At 35.5% G+C, this 20,630-nt stretch overlaps 1 long non-coding RNA gene and 1 other non-coding gene across 2 annotated transcripts in view; one reads left to right on the top strand and one right to left on the bottom strand.

Moving 5' to 3' along the window:
- Window positions 1–10,787, top strand: part of LOC129048005 (uncharacterized) — a 104,962-nt gene extending 94,175 nt beyond the window's left edge. Inside the window, exon 5 of the long non-coding RNA XR_010136591.1 lies at window positions 10,315–10,787. This is a non-coding gene — a long non-coding RNA (uncharacterized LOC129048005). The remainder of the gene's footprint in view (window positions 1–10,314) is intronic.
- LOC112135091 (U6 spliceosomal RNA) lies at window positions 801–906 on the bottom strand. Its single transcript, XR_002916389.3, has one exon. It is a non-coding gene; the product is annotated as a U6 spliceosomal RNA (small nuclear RNA).
- Window positions 10,788–20,630: the final 9,843 nt, after the last annotated feature.

The raw sequence follows: 20,630 nt of genomic DNA on the forward strand, positions 1-20,630 counted from the left end.
TCTTTTTATTTTTTTATTTTTTTATTTTATTTATTTATTTTTTTAACTTTTCTTTTTATTTATTTATTTTTTATTTTTTTATTTTTTTTTATTTTTTTATTTTTTATTTTTTTTTTTAATTATTATTCTTATTATGCTTTAGGTTTTATGGTACATGTATGCAATGTGCAGGTAAGTTACATATGTATACATGTGCCACGCTGGTGCACTACATCCACTAACTCGTCATCTAGCATTAGGTATATCTCCCAATGCTATCCCTCCCCCCTCCCCCCACCCCACAACAGTCCCCGAAGTGTGATGTTCCCCTTCCTGTGTCCATGTGTTCTCATTGTTCAATTCCCACCTATGAGTGAGAATATGCGGTGTTTGGTTTTTTGTTCTTGCGATAGTTTACTGAGAATGATGATTTCCAATTTCATCCATGTCCCTACAAAGGACATGAACTCATCATTTTTTATGGCTGCATAGTATTCCATGGTGTATATGTGCCACATTTTCTTAATCCAGTCTATCATTGTTGGACATTTGGGTTGGTTCCAAGTCTTTGCTATTGTGAATAATGCCACAATAAACATACGTGTGCATGTGTCTTTATAGCAGCATGATTTATAGTCCTTTGGGTATATACCCAGTAATGGGATGGCTGGGTCGAATGGAATTTCTAGTTCTAGATCCCTGAGGAATCACCACACTGACTTCCACAAGGGTTGAACTAGTTTACAGTCCCACCAACAGTGTAAAAGTGTTCCTATTTCTCCACATCCTCTCCAGCACCTGTTGTTTCCTGACTTTTTAATAAAAATATGGAACGCTTCACGAATTTGCGTGTCATCCTTGGCAGGGGCCATGCTAATCTTCTCTGGATCGTTCCAATTTTAGTATATGTGCTGCTGAAGCAAGCACATCTTTTTATTTTACTATTTCCTTTGCTGAGATGAAACTTTTTAGTTTGATATAGTCTCACTTGTTTATTTTTGCCTTTGTTGCCTATGCTTTTGGTGTCATATCCAAAAACTTCTTGCCAAGACCAATGTCAAGTTTTTCCTTATGTTTTCTTTTAAGATTTTTGTGGTTTCAGACCTTATGTTTAAGTTTTTAGTCCATTTTGAGTTGACTTTTTGTGTATGGTATAACATAAAGATCTAATTTTATTCTTTTGCTTGTGGATATTCAGTTTTCCCAGTATCATTTATTGCAGACACTATTCCTTCCTCCATTGCACACCCTTGGTGCCCTTGTGGAATATAAGTAGACCACATATGCATGGGTTTATCTCTATTCTGTTCTGCTGGACTATGTGCCTGTTTTATGCCAATACTATACTGTTTTGATTACTACAGCTTTATACTATACTTTGAAATTGGATAGTGTGATGCCTCCAGCTTTATTTTTTCTCAAGATTGTTTTGGCTATTCAGGGTCTTTTGTGATTCCATACACATTTTAGGATCGCCTTTTCTATTTTTGTTTGAAAAAAAATGGTACATATCCAAAGGAATTGAAATCAGTATTTCAAAGAGATATTGGTACTCCCATGTTCAATGCAGCATTATTCACTATAGTCATAATATGGAAACAAAGTAAGTGTTCTTTGATGAATTAATGGATCAGGAAATTGTGGTATGTAATACATATAGAATGAAATATCATTAAGCCTTTAAAAAGAAGGAAATCCTGCCATTTGTAACAACATAGATGAGTCTAGAGGATATTATACTAAATGAAATAAGCCACACACAGAAAGATAAATCCTGCAGGATCTTATTTTATACGTGGACTCTAAACAAATCAAACTTATGGAAACAGTGAGTAGAACATTGGTTGCCAGGGCTTGGGAGTGGAGAAAATGTGATTTGGGTTAAAGTTTAAAAACTTTCAGTTACAAGATGAGTAAGTTCTGGAGATCTAATGTGCGCCATTGTAACGCCAGTTAATAATACTGCATTATATAATTAAAATTAGCTAAGAAAGTAGATCTTTTCTTCTTCTTTATTTTAATTGGCAAATGATAATAGTACATATTCATGGGGTGCATAGCAAATAGAATAGATGTTAAGTGCTCTCATCCTAAACACAAGGTAACTACGTGAGGTAATAGCCATGTTAATTAACTTGATTGTGGGGATTACTTCATAATGTATACATATATCAAAACATCACGTTTTTAATTGTCATTGCACCTCAGTAAAGCCGGAGGCTGCGAAAAAATTGAGTTAGGTGATTCCACAATCTGTGCTCTTAATCACCAGGCATTTGGATAACCACATGAACAAGAAACACTTCCGCCTCCAAGTCCTTCCCCATTGTCATTATCTGAAACACACACTTGACAGCTTCTGCTGCCCAGACAACTTTCAGACTGCAGATAGGATGAGCTGCCTCTCACTTTTCATTCACTTTATAAAAATGTCTGCATTGATACTGGCCCCACTTCTTTTATCATCCCTCAGCACATATAACTTTTGCAGTGAAAACAGAAGACTCAGTCAAGCAACGTGTGCAGGGACACATCGTTAAAAGGCAAATAATCAGGACCAACATCCAGGTCAACACAGTTGGCTGCTGAGTATGGAGCGCCTGCTAATTCCGTGTTTTAGCCAATGCTAAACACAGCCTGTTTTAGCCAATGGTGGAGGAAACTGGGTAATGTGTGTGCTCCATTATGTCAGGAACTTGACCATGTTTATCTCTGGCACAGAAAGGCCCCTCACTAAACATTTGCTTAATGAATGACTCACCAACCTATCTATTCCTCTGTCTATCTATCTATCATCTATCCATCCATCTGTCCGTCCATCCATCTGTCTACCTAGGAAAGCCCTTGCCTCATCTTGCATTATGCACCCTCAAATGGGAGAGACAGAAATGTAAGCAACAGCTCATTGTATGCTGTGTAAACAGCCATGACGGGAGTGGGTGCTACAGACACCAGGAAAAGCTCTTATGACTAGCAAATCTGTACATTCTGCTCCACCCAAGGTGCCTTCCTGCCCACACTTAATTCTTCCACAAAAGCACAAAAAGTCATGATTACAGCAAACACTTATATAATGCTATAGTTATGCTCTTAACAAGCAGTAACAATCGTGAAAAACTTTAAATAAAAATGAAACAAAAAATGGAAGAAATCAAGTTGCATTATCTAACATGAAAAATGCATTCGGGTTTTGTTTTTTTCAGAAAAAAAAGTGGTTCTACATGAAGACCAGAATCTATAGCACACAAGCAAACATTGTCTGTGCTTTCTTAATCCTCTGATTCATAGATCCACTCACAAGCGCTTCTGTGGCCAAAAGGTTTTACCTGGTACCTATATAAGCTTGGCTTGGCCTGGTTCCTATTTTCTTTGTAAGTTTTGTTTCTTTCTTGTCATTTCTCACTCCCCTATTTACCTTAATTATTTTTATTTGTTTTGGTTTGGTTTGGGTAAGTTTAAAGACATATTTAAAAATTTTTTTTTAACTTTCATTTTTAATTCAGGGGTACATGTGCAGGATGTGCAGGTTTCTTACATAGGTAAACGTGTCATGGGGGTTTGTTGTACAGATTATTTCATTACCCAGGTATTAAGGCTAGTATCCAGTAGTTATTTTTTCTGATCTTCTCCCTCTTCCCACCTTCCACCCTCTGATAGGCCCCAGTGTGTGTTGTTCCCCTTTATGTGTCCGTGTGTTCTCATTATTTAGCTTCCACTTATAAGAATGAGAACATTCTGTATTTGGTTTTCTGTTACTGTGTTAGTTTGCTAAGGATAATGGCCTCCAGCTCCATCTATTTCCCTGCAAAGGACTGACCTCGTTTTTTTTTTTTAATGACTGCATAGTGTTCCATGGTGTATATGAATCACATTTTCCTTATCCAGTTTATCACTGATGGGCATTTAGATTTATTCCATGTCTTTGCTACTGTGAATAGTGCTGCAATTAACATGTGTATGCATATGTCTCTATAGTAGAATGATTTATATTCCTTGGCGTATATAACCAGTAGTGGGGTTGCTGAGACAAATAGGGTATTTCTGTCTTTAGGTCTTTGAGGAATCACCACAATGTCTTTAATTAATTGTGTGTATATATTGTGTGTATAATTTAATTAATTGTATGTATATATTAATTGTGTGTATATACATATATATGGATAGGCATCTATCTATCTATCCATATATACTTGGTACCTGTATAAGCTTGGCTTTGCCTAGTTCCTATTTATCTATCTATCCATATAAATCTGGTAAATACAGAGCATATAGGCAATATTAACATTATCTATACCTCATACTTCAAAATAGCATATTGGAGATTCCTTGATGTTTTTCTCACTTCCACTTTCTGCATTCTAATAATCACCAATTTCGGTTCATTCTACACCCTAAATTTCTCTCAGACTCACATTTCCCTTAGCTCCCATCATAACTGCCTTATTACAAGTCTTCACTGATGCATGGACCATTGCAATGACATCTTAAGTAAGTGATATCCATTTGCTCACCAGCAATACCATTCATCCCCAACGATGCTACCAGGACTTTTAAAAACTCAGATGTGGTCATGATCTCTGCTAACTCAATTATTTTCCAGTTTTTACAGGATTAAGTTTTAATTCCTTAGCATGACATGATCGGCTGACCTAGCAGAATCTGACTTCTGCTTGTATCTCCCACTTCACCTCTAACCCAGATTAACCAAGAGGCAGAGATTCAGCAACTGTAGGCATGTAATTGCTGTCCATTGTCTGCCAAATGGTTTGCAACTCCTTGACCTTTTTAGATAATGTTCCCTTGCCTGTTGTAAGGCTTTCCACAATTTCTGCATGCCTATTGTCTTTTTTTGACTACCAAACTCTGGTTTTGAAAAGATAGCATTTGTCCTTGCAGAGAGCATATATTACTCCCTTATTTTTACTACCAGTGCATCAAATGGTGCTACCTTTACATAAATTGCACTGAAATATTGTAACTTTCTTTTTATTGTAAAGTAATATATGTACCTTATAAAATCTTGAGAAAATATAGATAAGCAGAATGAAAAAAATTAAATCATCCATAATTTTGTCATTCAGATGCAACTACTTTTAATATTCTGTGGGACTCTGCCTCTAGTCTTTTCTCCAAACATACGTGTTTATTTTGCAAAAATAGAATAATATTATCCATATTGTTTTGTAATGGGCTTTTTTGAAATGGAAGAATATATTGTAAAAATTATTTCCTGTGTTTAAACTTATTTCTTAGTATCATTGTCAGTGCTAAAAAGTATTTCCTTGGATGAATGGAATAATTTTCTATTATCTGAACTACAGTTATAACCAAAGTTTCACGTTACAAATGAGAAGGCAGTTATTCTCTTTGTATCTAAACCCTTAAGTATGATCACAATTACTTCTCTTTGATAAATTTTAACAAAACTAATTTCTGGATCAATGAAGATGCACAAGTTTAAGCTTTTTGGTACATATTTCCAAATTATCTTCCAAAAAGACTACCAATTTTCACTTTCGAACGCAAAGTACATCTGCTTCCTCTCAAAGGTAACATGAATATATGATCTTTGATAAGCCATTGAATAAGCAAAAAGTATATAGCTTGTTGATTTGATATAACTCATCTGTGATGGGGTTATAACAATGGGGTATATGCGAATATGCTTTATTTTGCATATTAAATTTATGTATATAGTATTTAAATATATTTTTTTCTTTTGTGATTTTCCTAATTGGGTCCTTGATTCACTTTACACTGAGTTGTTTATCTTTTTTTCTCATTGATTCGTGAGTTTTTTATATCATCCTTTGTCTGTCATGTAAGCCACATGAAAATTTTATCACCTTTTGCTGTCTGCTTTTGAGTCTGAAAATGATTTATGATTCAATTCATCTAATCCCCATGGCTTGAAATGCTACCAGTATTATGTATTGATTCCTATCTATACTCAGACCAGTTTATGAACATTTAAGAATAATCCATCAGCCTGTTCCCCTATCACTACTCTATTTTAAAATGATTTTGGTTCATATCAATATTATTCTTATTCTCATACATACTGTTATTATTTTAATAGCTACCATTTATTGATCATGGCCAAAATATATATTTCAATATACAATGCTTACTACTTTTACAAAATATGTCGGATTTATTCTTCCCAACAATCCTGTGAAGTCAGTGCAATTATTATATAAGTATTTCACCTAAGGAAACTGAGGTGAATATTATTTATTATCTGGTAAAACTGAGATTAAAACTCAGGTCAGCCTGACACCACAACTACAAACTCCCAAATCCATATACTTTACTCAGCTCCAAAAATGTTTTGTACCTATTTTCAGAAGTTTCATTCTTGGAGATAAACTTTAACATTATCAACTTTATAAAAAAACAGCTTTTGATTTTTTTAGTAAACTTTTTATTGAGCTGTAACATTCATATATGCATAAACCACAAACAAACGTGTGCAATTTATATCCAGACCAAGAAACTGACCAGCACACAGAGGCCCCACTGTGCCCTCTTCTACTCATTACTACTTCCCACACATCAAACCTGTCCTGACTTCTACACCATTAATTAATTTTATGTGGTTTTGAATTTTAAAAAGACATACAGATTTAAATAGGTTGTTGAATGTCTTTTCATGTGCTTTTTAGATATTTGTTTATCTCATATTTTAAAACATCTGTTCAAACCTTTGACTACCTTTAAATTTGGTTGTTTTCTTATTGAGTTGAAAAGGTCTTTATGTACTCTGAATAGCAGTCTTTTGTCAGATTATACACACATACACGTATATAATTATATAAACTATATACATATATATACACACTCTCGTGTATGTTTGTATAAAATATTTTCTTTGTGTTTGCTTTTTTCAACCTTAGTTTTTGAAAGAAAAAATATTTTAATTGTGGTGAAGTCTAATTCCCTATTATGATAAATGCCTACCCTAAGTCTGTAGATAATTTTTTATGTTTATTCTCCTAAAACTTTTATACTACTACCTTTTATATTTAGGCATATATGATCCATTCTCATCACATAATGATATGACTGCTATGATTTATGTGTTGGTGTTTATTTTTCCATAATGATACAGTTGTTTAAGCATCATTTATTGAAAATACTCTAATTTCTCTATTGGATTACGTACGACACTCTCTCTAAAATCAATTAAACCTATAAGTGTGGGTCTGTTTCTTGATCTATAGGTCTGTTATTTTTCAATAGCACACGGCCTTGATCACTTGCAGCTATATAGTAAGTCTTAAAGCCAGATAGTGTAAAAGTTTGTAATTTTATTCTTTATTTTAAAAATAGTTTTACCTATTCTAGGTTTTTGGCATTTCTACAGAAATTATAGAACTAGCTTGTCAATTTATGTCAAAAACTTACAGCTGTGATTTTCATTGAGATTGCAATGAACCTAAACTTAATATAGGGAAAGTATTGTATGTTACTTACAATCCATGAAAATGGTATGTGTCTTTTTTTTTTCTTATTTGGCTTTTCTAAATAATTTTTTATAATTTTAGTGTGTAATTCACTCATTTTGTCAAATTTATTTTTATATACTTCATGCTTTACAATGTTAGTGATAATGTAAGTAATATTCTATATTTAACTTTAATTTTCTATTTTTTGCAACTTTTCAGAAATATGATGTGACTTTGCTGAAATCATTTATTACTTCTAATAATTTTAGATTTATCAGAATTATATGTTACAACCTTTATATAAATATACAGTTGAACCATGAACAATGTGTGGGCTAAGGGCACCAATGCCCCCCCACACACAGTCAAAAATCTACATATAAGTTTTGACTCCCAAAAAATTTAATTACTAAAGCCTACTATTGACTGGAAGCATTGCTGACAACATAAATAGCTGATTAACACATATTTTATAAGTTATATGTATTATATATTGCATTCTTACAATAAAGTAAGCTACAGGAAAGAAAATGCCATTAAAAAAATCATAAGGAAGAGAAAATATATTTTCTGTTCCTTACATGGAAGTGAATCATCATAAAAGTCTTCATCCTTGTTGCCTTCACAGTGAGTAGGCTGAGGAGGAGGAGGAAAAGGAGGTGTTGGTCTTGCTGTCTCAGGAGTGGCAGAGGCAGAAGAAAATCTGTATATAAGCAGACCTGAGCAGTTTAGACATTTGTGGTTCAAGGGTCAACTGTATGCGTATATATCATCTGCAAAGAGAAACAATTGCTTGACACAGTGGCTTACACCTGTAATCTCAGCACTTTGAGAGGCCAAGGTTGGCAGATCACTTGAGCCCAGGCATTGAAGACCAGCCTGGGCAACAGGGGAAGGCCCCATCTCTACAAAAAAAAAAAAAAAAATACAAAAATTAGCGAGACATGGTGGTACACACCTGTAGTCCCAGATACTTGGGAGGCTGATGTAGTAGAATCATCTGAGCCTGGGAAGTGGAGGCTGCAGTGAACTGTGACTGGGCCACTGCACTCCAGCCTGGATGACAGAGCGAGACCCTGTCTCAAAAAAAGAAGAAGGAGATTTACATTTTACTTTTTTTCCTAATTAATATGCCCTTTATTTATTTTACTTGTTGTGCAGTAAAATACCTTCAAGAATGTGACTTTGAGAAATTTCTTTCGACTCTCCTAACCTCTTCTAAGCATTCAGTAGACCACTGGCTTGTACTTTGGTAAGACACAACCTACCAAAGAAGGGATGTCTCTCAGCAATCCTACCCTGTCTTGCTCACTTACTTGGTAAAGGCCAATGGGAAAGAATTGGTGAGTGGGTGCAGGCCTACTCTGTAGCTGGGCTGTCTTGAGATTCCAATCCATCAGAATAATCCATACATAGATATAAAAAGTTTGGTAAAATGTCTGGCTACTTTCACTTTACCCACATGTATGGCAGATTCTTCTGCCTCTTTCTGTTCTGAACAAGACGACAGCAGTTGCAAGCTACTGCTTTACTAAGAATGTCTCATTTTAAAAAATTAATTTATGTAGGTTTCTTTGGGTCTACAGCTATCCAAAGGGTTAGCTTATCTGGCTTTTTTATGTTGTTAGGGCAGGAAGGGCATACATCTTAACTAGAAGTTAATAACATATACATTTCCTTAATATATTAATGTCTAACATTTGGATTTGTTGGTTTTCTCTATTAAATTGTTGTTTTCTATTTAATTAACCTCTGCTTTTGCTATTTCATTCTTTATTCTTTATAGTCACAACAAGATTTGCTTTTCCTTTTCTAATATCAAGAGGTAAAAGTTTAGATCATCGATTTTCAGTGTTACTCCTTATCTACTGTATTTAAATATTTTAAGTGTAAGCATGGCTTCAGATGCATGTGACAAAATTTCAGGTCACATTTTCAATATTATTCAGTTCAAATATTTTAACATATTTATTGCAATTTCTTTCTTGGCCTAAAATTATTTAATTTCTCGGCCCTATAGATTTTTCAAATTATATTTTGTTATTGATTTTCAGTTTTAAACCCATTATGGTCAGGATTTTACTCTCCATGATCTCAAGTCTTCATAATTTGTTAAGGTTTGCTTTATGTACTATCACATAATCACTTTAGGTAACTACTTTATATGTCTCAGCTAAGAATATTGAATGCAGTGTTTATATATGTCAATTGTTGTCTTTGTGCAGTGAGGTGTGAGAACATAAAAATTGTTCATATATTTATATATTTCTGATCTTTTATGTACTCTCATTATAATTCAGGAGAGAAGTGCCTTAAAACCCCCTACCACAATTGTGGATTTATTTATTTCTCTTCTTGAGTTATTTCATTGCCTTATATATTTGGGGAAACAGTTATTAAGTGCATACAAACATAGAATTACTGTGTCTCCTGGTCCACCAATTTTATGATTTCTTTTCCAAATGTCCCATTTTGGTTTTTTGTTGTTGTTCATCCTTTTGTTTTAAACAAAAATTTTAGTGTATGAATTTTTGAATACATTTTCATGAATTGTTACTTTTGTTTGATCTAGCAAACACAATATGTATATTTAATTTGTCACAATGTACTTAATACTGAATGTCTTCTGTTTACTAAAATAAGGATAGACAATTCTGGCTACAGTAAATTTCCAATTATCCACCCTTCATCCTTTTTTGGTACTATGTTGCCATATATTACACACACACGCACACACACACACACACACACATACGCATGTGTATATATATACACATGCGTATATATATATATACACTATATATAGCATGAGTCCACATCTATATTTATATTTCACAGATATGTGTTATAAACCCAAAATGATTGTCATAATTTTTGCTTTAAACAGCCTTTAAAGTAATAAAGTGTAATCACTATGGAGAGGAATTTCCTGGATCACCTTCAAGAGAACATGCTGAAAATTGAAGAGGAAAAATTCTTCCAAACTCATTCTATAAGGTCAGCATTATCCTGATACCAAAATTAGACAAGGACTCAGCATAAAAAGAAAACTACAGGTCACTATTCCTTGTGAACATAAATGCAAAAGTCCTCAACAAAAGGCTATCAAACCAAACACTGAGGCGCATTAGAAAGCATTCACTGTGATCAAGTGAGATTTATCCCCAGGATGCAAGGATGGTTCAACATACTCAAATCAATAAATGTGATATATCACATCAACAGAATTAAGGATGAAAATCATATGATCATTTCAATAGATACAGAAAAAGCATTTGATAAAATTCAATATCCCTTCATGATAAAAGACACACAACCAACTAGATATGGAAGAAAGGTACCTCAACACAACAGAGGCCATATGTGACTAACTCACAGCTAACATCATACTGAATGAGGAAAAGCTGAAAATTTCTTCTCTGATAACTGAAAGAAGACAAGGATGCCCACCTCACCATTCTTATTAAACATAGTACTGAAAATCTTTGCCAGAGTAATTAGGCAAAGGAAATAAAGGACATCCAAATTGGAAAGGAGAAAGTCCAATTGTCCTTGTTTGCAGACCACATACTCTTATCTATAGAAACCCTAAAAAGTCCACCAAAACTTTTAGAACTGATAAATAAATTCAGTAAGGTTTCAGGATACAAAATCAACATAGAAAAATCAGTAGCATTTTTATATATCAACAATAAAAGAGCAGGAAAACAAATCTAATTTACAATCACTACAAACAATTAAAATACTTAGGAATAAATTTACCAAGGAGATGAAAGTTCTGTACAAGAAAAACTACAAAACACTGATTTATATATATATATATCCACCATTTTTAGTATTCTTTATCATTTCTTATATATACAAGTACGAAAGTCATTATCTGATACTATTTTTTTCTTTCTGGAAATGATTCCTTTATCATTTCCTAAATTGTGTTTCATAGCAATAAATTCTGTCAGTTTTGTTTAACTGAAAATGACTTCATTACACCATACATTTTTTTCTTTCAGCATTTTGAATATCTCAATCCAATGTCTTCTGCCTTTCATTGTTTCCAATGATCATTTAGCATTAATCATATCATTGTGTCCCTGCATGTAATGTGTTGTTTTTTATCTTGCTGCTTTTTTTGTATTATTTTTGGCTGTTGGCAATTTTACTATGATGTGCTTGTGTGTGTATGCATGTGTATGTGTGTGAGCATGTGTATGTGTGTGTGCATGTTGTGTACTCATCCGTATACTCCTTGACAGTTTTTGAACTCCTTGGATCAATAAATTAATGTTTTATTTCAACAAATTTAGGGAAAATTTGATCATTACATCTTCAAGTATTTTTCTGCACTATACTATCTTTTTATTCTGGGATTCTAATTGTTGGGCTGCTCAATATTCACCATAGGTCTCTGAGGCTTCTTACTTTTTTTTTCAATCTTTCTCCTCTCTTTTATTTTGATTAGAAAATGTCTATTGATCTACATTTAAGTTCAGATATTCTTTCTTCTGCCATCTCAAATCCATTGTTGAACCCATCTAATGATTTGTTTTCACTTCAGTTGTTATACTTTTCTTCTGATCTCAAGTGTTTTAAGTTACTCTTTATAGTTTCTATTTCTCTCAGTTTTTTAAATCTGTTAATTCATTAATATCATATAGTCTTAATTATTCAAGTTTATTTGCCTTTAAATCTTTGACAACACTTATATTAGTTAATTTGATGTTTTTGACTACTAAATCCAACAGATGGACACACTCAGAGTCAATTTCTATTGACTGGGTTTTGTTTGTTTCTTTGTTTGCTTTTCTGCATATATATTGATGATGCTTCTTTGCATGTTTGATATCTTTTGATTGAAAATGGAACATTGCAGATAATATGTTATAGGGATTCTGGAATTTGTTGGGTTCCTCTGAATACTGTCAATTGATTGTTCTAACAGGCAGTTAACATGCCTTTACTGAAACTATGAAATCTGTCTGCCTGTGGTGTACAGCAGCCGATATATTTGCTCATTTATCTTGGCTTCCAAGCTACTGCTTTTTAAGGCACATCTTCCGGGTATTTCCCATATCTGCATATCTTTAGTGGTCAGCCAAAACTTAGGGTAGACTCTATCCTCAGATTTGGGGGGGTTTAGCCTCTCTGTGATTTTCATGATCCCAAGGTTTCTCACTTAATTTTCTGATTCCTTTATCAGCTCTTGTTGCTACTTGAACACTGTAAGCCAAGACGGTTTCACTGAAATTCTGTGTGGGTTGGAAAATAACTCAGTCAAAGGTAAAGCAAATACAGAAATCATATTAGGAGTAGTTCTTTTATTTCAACTGTAGACCCTTTCAGTTTTCACTTATTCTTTTGATGAGCTCTCTGAGGTCCTCCGTGTGAGTAGTTTATTGACCAGCTAGGGATTAGAGCAGCCTTATTACTCAAATTTTAGATATAAGTCTTTCAATGGCTTTCTGACTTCAAAAACTCTCTTTTAAATTTCCAGTATTTCCTTTGCTCTGTCATCTTTACCCTCAAACCAACAAGGCTGTGGTTTCCCATCATCCAATCTGTGAGGATTGGACAAGACGCTGGGATAAGAAAGCCACAATCTCCTGGTTCTTCTTTGGTGCATGACAGTCTCTGAAGCATGAGCTTTCCTCCAGTTTTAACCTGCTCTTTATTATTTTACTCATCTTTAAATTTTTTTTAAACTAATGTCCAGTTTTTAAACTATATTTAAATTTATAATTGATACAATAATTGTACATAATATACATGCATTGTAACATCATACTGTACCTTGATCTTCTCCAGTTTTTATCATTATTTTCTGTGAAAGAAATCACCTGTCCTCATCATGCAGTCATTATTAGAAGTCATGCCCTGATTTAATAGTTTTTCTTGTGCTATTTTTCATTTATATGTATAGATAAAATTATATAATATATTGGCTGAGCACAGTGGTTCACATCTGTAATCCCAGCACTTTGGGAGGCCAAGACGGGCAGATCACTTGAGGTCAGGAGTTTGAGACCAGCCTGGCCAACATGGTGAAACCCTGTCTCTACTAAAAAATACAAAAAAATTAGCCTGGCATGGTGTAGGTGCCTGTAATCTCAGCTACTCAGGAGGCTGAGGCTTGAGAATTGCTTGAATCTGGAGGCAGAGGTTGCAATGAGCCAAGATTGCACCACTACACTCCAGCCTGGGTGACAGAGTGAGACTCCGTCTCAAAAAAAAAAAAAAATCATACACTATATTTATCACATTTTAGAATAAGTATGGTGTTTATTCCAAATTAGTGAAATAAATTTTTAAAAATTCCTTTTGTTTTAAATAACTAAGCTACATAGAAACTGCATTTAAAAAAATTTAAAGACCTTTCTATTAAACACTCTGGGCGTTGCTGTCTCTGTATTACTTGAATAATTTTCACATTACATCCATGGGTACTTTCAACATATGCTTACATCAATCTTTATAATTTATATTTATTTCAGAAGTAATTTTCTATATATTTTAAAGTTTATTAGCAAAGCATTGCACATTACATTCTTTCACCCATCATTCTTTCATCTTTTCATCCATATATAGTTTCTCTGTATCCACGGTTATAAGTTATTTCTGTTTCCTATCGTGGTTTATTTGAGTTTTCTCCTATTTTCGATTACACTCATTTAATTTGGTTGTTTATATATGAGTCCTGTTCTTTAGTCTGTGAACACCCTGAAGTCAGGCATTATGCTTTGCCTACTTCTACGACTAAAACACCAGTACAGTGCCTTTCACGTTGTAGGTCTTTACTTACTGTGTGTTCAACTGAACTGTGAACGCCTGGAGTTATTTATGGAGAAACTCTCTATTAAGCCAATCCAAAATGATTCATTAAATGTTAGCATTTACATGGGACAACATAGTTTCATTTTACAAATTATGAAACTGAGAGAAGAGTTGGTTTGCCCAAGGTTAGTTACACAGCAAGTTTGTGGTAGAACAGACTTCTTCCCAGCAAACCATGCTGTCTTCCTAAAATGAGTTAAATCTAAAACAGTCTCGATTACCATCTCTTCCATACATATATATTCAAGTAAAATCAGTAATGATTCCAACACAATTTCCAGCTCTAAAATTACAAAAGTCTTTCTGTTAGTATTCTGCTTTGTGAAATTACTTTTTGTTATTAATGACACCTACACTGGGGCTCCGGGTTCTCAGTATTGTGTCATCCCAGGAACATGTCAGTGTGTGATGGATGTGGCTAATTTACAGATTCTTTGCAACTTTGTAGAGAATTGCCCTGCCAGTTTTGGCAAGAAGGCTTGGTGTATTAAAATTGGAACCCACCGTTGAAGGTAAATAATATCTTTGGGTGTCCCATTAAGAAAATGTGTGTCAATTGGGGGAAATAAATAAGCTATTTATTTTCTTTTGGCCATATTAATATCTATTTGTATCTATATGACAATAAACATAGAATATTAAAGATAGGACTAAACTGGAAGTTGGGAAACTGGGCACTAGATCACATTTTGCCGCTAACTTGCTAGCGACTTATTTCCTTTCTAGAAATCACAAATTCCTCATCTTTAATTTGAACCACTTAAAAATAGGTACACAGAGTTTGAACATACCTTAGAGGTATTTTAGGGGGCTCTATTTAATAGATAATCCCAGAAAAGTTTTCAGAAGTCATGTCTTTGCCTAACCTTAAAAAAATAAGAAGGAAGAGCAATTTTTAAGAGAAGTTTTCCTATGAACTCTGCCATTAATTTGGGATCCAAAAAGTAATGCTACTATTCCAATAGAAGCCATCCTCCAAGTTGCACAAGAAAGAATAGAAAATTTGTTCTAAATATTCAAATGACTAAGAAATCACTTTTGGCATTTTTGTTTTAAGATGATGAGAGGAAACATGTGAAAAGGTTTTATAAGAGTAGTGACATTAGAGATAGTCCTTGAGAAATGAATACGATTTTCACATTTATGTATTAATTCATTCACTTCTCTAGTTCTTTGTTTATTTAGTACATAATTGTTGAAACTATATGTTGTACCCACACTATGCTAGCCATTGAGGATAGGATGGTGAGCATAATGGAGCTTGCAGTCTAGGTGAGGACATAGACACTAATCCAATGATCACATATACGTGTCATTACCAATGATTCTAACTATTACATAATAAGAAATGTTTAATCTTTGTGGAAAGCAGTGTGGCAATTTCTCAAATAACTTAAAACAGAATTACCATTGAACCCAGCAATCCCATTACAGGGTATATAGCCAAGGAAATATAATTTGTTCTACCATAAAGATATATATACACGCATGTTTTTTGCAGCACCATTCACAACAGCAAAGACATGGAAACACCCTAAATGCCCATTATTGGTAGACCAAATAAAGAAAATTTGGTACATATATGCAATGGAGTACTATGCAGCCATAAAAAAGAACAAGATTATATCCTTTGCAGCAAAATGGAAGGAGATGGAAACCATTATCCTAAGTAAACTAACAAAGGAACAGAAAACTAAATACTATATTTTCTCACTTATAAATCGGAGCTAAACAGCAAGAATGCATGGACACAAAGAGGGGAAAACAGATACTAGGTCTGCTTGAGGGTAGAGAGTTGGGGGAGGGACAGGATAAAAAAAAATACCTCTTGGATATTGTAGTTTTTACCCAGGTGACAATAATCTGTATACCAAACCCCTGTGACATGTAGTTTACCTATATGACAATTCTCCACATGTACCGCCAAACCTAAAATCAAAGCTAAAAAACAAAAAAGGAAATGTTCAGTGTGACTTGATGTGATCCAATGAGAGTGGGGAAGCGTGTCCAATGCATGAAGAAGTGACAATGCATTGATGTCTACAGTGACTGAGTTAAATGGAGGTCAGAGAGTTTGGTAGAAGGACTGTCATGTGCAAAAGCCCTGAAGAGAGAGGGAGCTTGGTGTCTGTGGAATAGAAACAAGGTCAGTTAAGTAGAGTCAAGAATCAAGAAGGGACAATAGGAAGGGATATTCTGGGCTACGGAATAGATATGGGGGGAAAAAAGGCATAAACTTTCCTTAGAAATACAGGTAACTGCATTTGGTAAGGACTTTGAATACCTGAGGAAGCAAATTGGGAGTTCGTGAGGGAAAAGTAAGTTGAGTTTGTATTGTAAAGAGGTTTAGTTGACAGGTTAAATAATTCCAGCATAGACACCATGTGTTAAAGAGAGATTCAGAAAACTTATTGACCTTAGAGTATGCTTTTACAAACTTACATTTGTTGCCAGGTGAAGAGATTACAAAGAAAGGAAAAAAAAATAACTTCACTGTAAGAAATGGGCTCTGTGAGAGCCACAATGTATACAGACAGCTGGATGAGTATCTGCACTGATATTACTGCACATCTTGTGCGTTCTTTTATGTGGCTAGTTGCAAAAATGTGTGAGGAATGGAAGCTTAGCCTCTTCCTTTTCATCACGGATGCTGTTTGTTGTTGCTTTCTGCCCTTTTTTCTTCCTTGAGGTGTCACCCAAGCAGTACAAAGTGACATGAGAAAAATAAAAGCATCTCTTTTTCATAGTTGGGTTGTAGTAACAGATGGTCATGTTCACTCAACAAAGACAAATAGCTCGAATGATAAACACAACAGGGTTGAGAGGTGCAGGAGGGAGATTTTTTCAGCATCCTCACTCATAGCTGGCTCTGGAAAGAGAGCAAACATCTTTTACATTTTAGTTCTTGCAAACGAGGGGAATTTGAATACCTGTGCTGGAAAGAATGTGAGCTCACTAGAGAGAGGAGGAGTCTGTTAAGGTACATGTTTCATCACACCATGGGAAGTAAGCTCCACCCACACCCCCTCAGCTTCTACATTCAATCTCTTACCAAGGCTCGACAAGTTAGTTTCTTAAATTTCTGTCTGCCTCTCAACAAAATCCAAGTATTCAGGCCTCCATAATCTTTTCTATGTTATTTCAAAAGCCTCCCAGATAATTCCCTCTTCTCTGCAACTGCTTCCTTGCTTCCTAGTATCTATGCTGCTATTTGTCATCTTTCTAAGATGGAAATTTGATCATGTTGCTCTCCCATTTAAAACCTTACACAGGTTCCCTGTTACATTCAGTCTATAACTCAAATTTCTGAATCTGGCATAAAGGAGTCAGCCCCTTCCTACCTTGGAGCCTCATCTCTGCCCGACGCTGCTCCAACACAGACATGCAGTACTTCTGCTCAATGACTGATGGTCTATTTTCAGTTCCATGAAGGTTCTTCATGATCTGAGCCCTGTGGTCTCCCATTGTGATTTGATTTTACTAGAGTAGCTTTCCTTGCTCCCACTCACCCATCAAGACCCCATTCAACATCTCCTCTCTATGAGGTCCACTTTGAGCTTGCCTTTAAGAACATTGAATAATTAATTACTCCCTTTTAACAACCACATGTCTTTTACATTTATCTGTCATCTCACCAATAATAATTGTATTATAAGTATTTGTTAATGTGGCAATATCCCCATTATTGGGGCTTCCTGGAGAAAATGGCAAAACTTTGTTAGTCACCATTTATCTCTATAGTGTATTATGGGCTCTCACAATAACAATACTATAGGTAATATTTATGGAGAGTTACTGTGAGACAGGAATTGTGCTCAGGCCCTCTTTCAATGGCATGGCATTAGGACCTCAATATTGTCTTTTTAAATTCAAGTTGCTCATCACATAAAGTATGATCCATTTGCTGATTCACAAATTATGAGGATAAATTATGTCCTTGAAGTATAAACTCAGCTAAGGACTTGAGATGAAAGGAACAATTTAAAGACAGATGGAAGAGCTGTGTGTCTGCCATACAAGACATTCAGTCTAATTTGAGAAGTATTGATTAAATACCTGCTGTGTACCCAATCATGTACTAAGCAATTAACCAAGTGTTTGCTTCAACAGAGATATTCCACGTTATTCAAAGTCAATTTTTTCAGTCTGTAAATGAAAATAAACTAGTATTTTGACAATAATGTTTTAATCTTATGCACATAAAAGATCATAGCAAGGACTCAATACTGTACTGAGGTCTGAGTTCAATGCTTGGCATATGATGTAAGAGAAAGAGAATTGGCTTAGGAATCAGCAGAATTCCAGTCCCTATTCTGCTACTTTCTAACTAGCAGAAGTTTGGGCCAGATTCCCTGTCTCTCTATCAGTTTCACCACCTAGAAATGGAGAAAAGTGGATTATTTTGCCTCTTCCATCTTTGATACATTCCATGACTCTACAGCTCCCTCCTCAAAAGATTCTCTAAAAATGCTGTTTTCATTACCTGTATTAAAGTAATTCCCCTTCTAGTCTTTCAGATCTACACACCAAGAGAAGCTGCTAGTGCTATCAGGGGTTTCTGTTCTAAGGTTAATTATAAGACATGTTTGGAGAGGAAGATATATCCATGAGACCAAAACAAAGACCAGTAAAGAAGCCATTTCTGACCCTGTGTTATTCTCATGTCATGTATTGTTAGATAATATGATTTGGCTGTTTTTCCTCTCTGAATCTCATGTTGAAATGTAATTCCAAATGTTGAAAGTGGAGCCTGGTTGGAGGTGATTGGATCACGGGGGTTGATCCCTCACAAATGGCTTAGCACCATCCCCTTGGTGATAAGTGAATTCTCGCTCAGTTAGTAGTTTGCTTAAAAGCCTAGCATCTCCACTTATTTCTCTCTCTCACTTTCTCTCTCTCTGTGTCTCTATCCTTCTCAGTCTCTAAGAAGTTCCCCCACCATCTCTCTCTCTCAGTCTCTAATAAGTTCCAAACTTTAGAGACTGGAAGAGAGACAGAGAGAAGTTTGGTACTTCTTAGAGCTGGTAAAATGGTTGCAACCAAAATGTTGCTAGAAATATGGGCAGTGAAAGCCAGACTGACAAGATATTAGAAGAAAATGAGGATGTTACTGGGAACTGGAGTAGCGATCACCTGTGTTAAGCCCTAGCAAAGAACTTGGCTTCATTGTGCCCTTGTTATCTGTGGAAGGTTGAACTTAAGAGTGATAACAGGGTATCTGGCAGAAGAAATTTCTAAGCAGCGCTTCTAACAGCCTATAATCAGATACAAGAGCCAAGAAATGACTTGAAGTTGGAACTTATATTTAAAAGGAAAGCAGAGGATAAAAGTTTAGATAATCTGTAACCTGGACAAGTAGTAGAGAAAGAATCTAAGCAGGCTACAAAACAACCACTTGCTAAAGAGATTACCGTAACTGAAAGGAAGCCAAGTGCTAATATCCAAGACAATGGGGAAAAGGCCTGGAAGGCATTTCAGAAGTCTTTGGGGCTGGGCTTGGTTGCTTACCCTTTTGGGAGGCTGAGATAGGAGGATTGCTTGAACCCAGGAGTTTGAGACCAGCCTGGGCAACATAGGGAGACCCCATCTCTACAAAAAAATAAAAAATAAAATATAAGCAGGCACAGTGGCCTGAACCTATGGTCCCAGCTACTTGAGGGGCTAAGGTGGAAGGATAACTTGAGCCCAGAACATTGAGAGTACAGTGAGTCATGATCATTCCACTGCACTCCAGCCTGGGTGACAAAGCAAGACACTGTCTCAAATAAAAAAAAATAAAAAAAGTCTTTGAGACAGCCCCTCCCATCACACACCCAGAAAGCCTGGAGAAGAGAATGATTTCAGGGGCCAGGCCCAGGGTCTTGCTTCCCTCCTCAGCTTCAGGACATTGCTCCCTGCACCCCAGCCACTCCAGGTCCAGCCTTGCCTCAATGGGGCCTAGGTACAGCTTGGGACACTGCTTTGAGGCCACAAGCCATAAACCTTGGCAGCTTCCATGTGGTATTAAGCCTGCGAGTACACAAAAAGTAAGAGTGAAGGAAGCTTAGTGGCTTCCACCTAGATTTCAGAGGATATCTGGGAAAGCCTGCGTGCCAGGCAGAAGCCTACTGCAGGGGTGGAGTTTTCACAGAGAGCCTCTACTAGAGGTTAGAGCCCCCACACAGAGTTCCCACCAGGGAACTGCCTACTGGAGCTCTGAGAAGGGGGTTGCCACCCTCCAGACCCAAGAATGGTAGAGCCAGTGGCAGCTTGGATCCTTAGCCTAGAAAAAGGTGCAGGCACTGAACTCCAACCCATCAAACCGGCCATGTGGGCTGCATCCAGCAAGGCCACAGGGTAGAACTGCCCAAGGCCTTGGGAGCCTATCCCTCATGC

This window comes from Pongo abelii, chromosome 13 (assembly GCF_028885655.2).
Source record: "Pongo abelii isolate AG06213 chromosome 13, NHGRI_mPonAbe1-v2.0_pri, whole genome shotgun sequence".
NCBI lineage: Eukaryota > Metazoa > Chordata > Mammalia > Primates > Hominidae > Pongo > Pongo abelii.